Consider the following 3,611-nt stretch of genomic DNA (forward strand, 5'->3'; position numbering starts at 1 on the left):
TTGTTGCGTGTGACACATTTGTGCCTTCATGTCCTATCTCAGGTGAACCTGTGCCACAACTCTCATCACATTTATGCAACATCCAACAAGTCAACCCTGCAAGGTCTCCCGCGACTGTACTGATCAGCGGTTAATGATTCAAACAGCCAACTAACAGACTAGTGTCAAATTAATTTATCTACTAGAAATCAAAGAAGACAATGTCAGTGTTGTGAAACACGAAAATGCTATGGGAATCCTCCATTGTCATCATGCATTAGGGAGACTTAGAGTGGAACTTGCCAAGTAGCACTCGATGAGTTTGGATAGCTAGCTATAGGCCTGACCACAAAAGGTGCTCACCTTCTATATCCCAGCTCATATACTGTGTGCTGTCTTTATTCCTATAGTAAATGGCCAGGTCTACATTTTTTGGTGCAATACAGTGAAATTAGAGGGTAGATGGTGGCACTGGCAGGAGATAAAAGTTTTCAAAAGTTTTGATCGGTAGGGGTCTGAGTGTTTAGACCCCCACCGATTGCTTGAAAGAGGAGATAGAAGTGCTATCATGTTATGCTCTCTCTCCTCACTGCAGGAGACGGGAGGGAGATGGATTCAAAAGACAGTCAGTAGGCATATTTCGGTTCCGTCCTCTAGTAAGGAGAGAGCGCTATATGCGAGAAGATTTGGACTGAGGTTTTTGGGGTCTGTGAGGAATATGGATTATTATTTCATGTCAGCCATGTTCCCACACCAGCCATCAGCTGTCAGATAGCAGAGGTAGTGAACTCCACAGGAGGGCCCTGCTTCAAAGCCCAACCATATGGCAGAGAACTTCTTGCAGGCCACCTTTGTTTACAATTTCACACCTCCATTCAGCCAGCCAGGAACCCAGTTAATGGAACAGGAAAGACCTCTCTGCATGGGGTCTAAGCCATTCCTCAGTTCAATCAAAATTTATCAGACATATTGGAGCTGGCGGTTCATAAGGAATTTTGAATCGCCCGGCCATCGCAGGCACAAACCGGATACATATTTGTGTCCCTGTGGCCACAATGAACAGGCCTGTGGTCATAGTCTGGCGGTGGGATGCCAGGGAGGGATATACATATCTCCCCACAGAAACCAAATAACGGTGCCATGCTTGGACTCTACTGGTAGCCGGAACCCAGGCGGATCCATTGGTCCCGGAATCACCTCCCTGCAACATTCTGGTCTGGAGCCATGAGCCCTAATCAGTTTTGTGGCTCATGTGCTGCCAGTCCATCAAAGGGGGAGGGGGTGGACCCCTCCCAGAGGCTGGGAGGGGAGGGGCTGGCTACAGGTTAAAAGGCTTGTGCCAGCAAGCGGGCGTGTCTTTTCCCTGAAGAAGGGTCACATCGTGCCATGTGTTTAGAGGGACCTGCAACCTGCTGACATCACTGCCCTCCGTGTGACTACAGCAAAGAACTCATCACAACCCAAAAGGACTCATCCATCTGGTAAACTGACTTTTGCTCTGTTTAATCCTGTTTGTACCACACCACCTGCATTTGTAACCTCAGACCACTGTATACATCCTTGTGTGTATAGTGTATTGTCTAGTGAGCCGTTAAGACGATTAAATATATATTTTAATCTTGTGCTGTCTTGTGTCTCGATCACGAATCCCCACATCCGTGTTTCGGCCTAGTAATACGCTACAACTGGTTGGTTTCTTACCCTATATAATCCTGTTAGCGGACCGGGCTTATATCAAACAAGGAACTGGTGGCAGTTTTCCCGGGCTGAGAACACGCTGTTTCACTGGGGCAGGGAAAAGACTCTCTCAGGTTGTTGCCTCTCTGTGCCCGTGTGGACAGGAGGAATCTGTGAAAACTGTACCAAGACTGACCTTACCCGCTCCTCCAGGAGGGTGTAACGTCATGCCTTGGTAACCAGTGACCATAACGTTATGGTTGACGTAGAGTGGGCAAGAGGGGTGGTATTCCTCACAGGGTCCACCAGAGGAAATTGTTCTCATATCATCAATAAGTCTTGTAGGTTTTAATTCAAAGAAATTGGGGCCTACTATGGTGGGCCCAAGCTATGGTATCAGAGATGGGATTAATCTTAAACATTAATGATATGTGACCTAATATAGTGTTTCTTTGGACATCAAGCACAGATCTTCAGCAATAGGGGCATCAAATACAGATCTTCAAGGGGGGAGCCATCAAACACAGATCTCCTGGGGAAGGGGCATCAATCATAGATCTCAAAGGGAGGGGGCATTAAGCACAGATCTCCAGTGGAAGGGGCATCAAACATGGGTGACAGGCATCAAGCACAGATCTCCAGGGGAACGGGCATCGAGCACATATCTCAGAGGGAGCAGGTATAATGCACAGAGGTCCAAGGAAGTTGGGCATCATGCATAGATGTTCAAGGAAAGGGGCATCAAGCACAGAACTCCAAGGGAGGGGGCATTAGGCGCAGATCTCTAGGGGAAGGGGCATTAACCACAGGTCTCCAAAGGATAGATCTCCAATAAATGGGGGTATTAGGCACAGATTTCAAAGGGAGAGGGACATCAAGCATAGATCTCAAAGGGAGGAGGCATCAAGCACTGATCTCCAGGGGAGTAGGTATCAAATACAGATCTCTAGGGGAAGGGACATCAAGCACAGATGTCCAAGGGACTAGATATTCTTTTTCCAAAATTTTTATTTGGTAAATATATATTCATAGATCCCTATGAGCATGCAGTGACTCAGAAATCAAACTATTCCTTTATCCCCCTAGCCATGGCCTGTAACTTCAGCATTTAGAGACCAAATTTGGAACATACATGTATTTATTAGGATTAAAAACATTTTCAAGATTCTGTTTACAAATTGCAGTCCAGTAAGTCAATAAAGAATGAGGCCACTATCACTAAATACTTAGATTAGTGGGGTTCATATAATTTGGATTGCAATAGGCCTCATGCAGGAAGAATAAAAGAGAAACTTGCCTTGCTACCCATAGTGACTAATCAGTGTGTATAGGGGCCTCCTGACTCCCTCCTTATGGCTTATGTCAGAAGAGATAAGGATCGGCATGTTGGATTTCAAGTGCCCGATCCTTTGATCCGGCTTCCTCCACCTCTTCATGTGCAATGGCTGTTACCTCGTGCTCTTGTACTTACCATCTGTTTTATGGAATGGACACTTGGAATAAAGGCACTTTTTCACGGATCGGTGAGTGCGGCAACTTCTACCTTCTCGTGTTTATGGTGATTTTGCTACAGCTTCAGTGCTCATCACCACTACTATTCCCACTATGGATCTCCATCATCTGTATGCATATTACCTGCGATGGTGCCTGACTTCTCCTGTACATGTTTGTGCTGTATCTACCATGTTATTTCCATGAAACATAGTTTTAATAATAACTGTGTAGTGGTCATGTTTATAAAGTAAGTATGTTCGGATCAGTGTGTACCTGTAAGGGCGTCTTCACACAGCTGACTTTTTTGTACACAGATTCACATGAAATCTGTGGAAATACAGCTCCCATTTTTTTCAATTTTAGTACCATGTTGTAGTTCATAGAAGTTGTAAAATACCAGACATAATATCTTGATTCAAACATCCACAATCGGACAACTTAATTCTCATACAATTAGCTTT

Source organism: Bufo gargarizans, chromosome 8, assembly GCF_014858855.1.
Source record: "Bufo gargarizans isolate SCDJY-AF-19 chromosome 8, ASM1485885v1, whole genome shotgun sequence".
In the NCBI taxonomy this organism is placed as follows: domain Eukaryota; kingdom Metazoa; phylum Chordata; class Amphibia; order Anura; family Bufonidae; genus Bufo; species Bufo gargarizans.